This window comes from Rattus norvegicus, chromosome 20 (genome assembly GCF_036323735.1).
Source record: "Rattus norvegicus strain BN/NHsdMcwi chromosome 20, GRCr8, whole genome shotgun sequence".
Classification (NCBI taxonomy): Eukaryota; Metazoa; Chordata; class Mammalia; order Rodentia; family Muridae; genus Rattus; species Rattus norvegicus.
The window spans coordinates 31,325,001-31,325,735 of record NC_086038.1 but is presented as its reverse complement, the minus strand read 5'-3'; positions in this window follow the sequence as shown (position 1 = coordinate 31,325,735).

The window sequence follows — 735 nt, the reverse complement described above, 5'->3', positions numbered from 1 at the left end:
CTATGGTTGTTTTCTAAAAGTTCCAAAGCTGAATTATATTTTTTTAAGATTTTATTTGTGGGTATGTGTGCACTTGCAAGCAGGGCCTGTGGAGTTAGGAAATCTGCCGGAGCCGGAGTTACAGGTAGTTGAATCTGCCTAATGCGAGTTCTGGGATCTGAACTCTTGTCCTCTGCAAGAGTGCTCAGTGCTCTTACTGTGTCCCAGGTCTCTACCCCATTGAATTGTTTTTAATTGGCCCTTTAGCACAGAGTTTGAGAAGTGATCTGTGGGATCCGGAATTTGAGTATCACACTGCTCATCAAATTGTAGTCTCTTTAATTTTATGTTTCCTCTGTAATAAAAGCAGTACTCAGGAGCTGTGCCCAGGTTTTATTCACAATCTCATGGTGTCTAGTACATATCGATTTTTAAATGTCAGGGATGAAGAATTGGCTCAATGAGTAAGAATATTTCCTGCTCTTATAAAAAGACCTGGATTCAATTCCCAGCACCCCCTTGATGGCTCACAACCATCTGTAACTCTAGTTCCAGGGAACCCAACATGTTCTTCTGACCTCAGTACGCTTCAGGCATGCACAGGGTACACGTACATGGAAGCAGGCAAAACACTCATACACATAAAGAGATAAAATCACTTTTAAATGCCTTTTTAGTGAATGAAATTTCTTTAGAGAGATAGATTAAAGTGAATACCACTACTTCCCATCTCTGTGTAATTCATTTCCACCAATT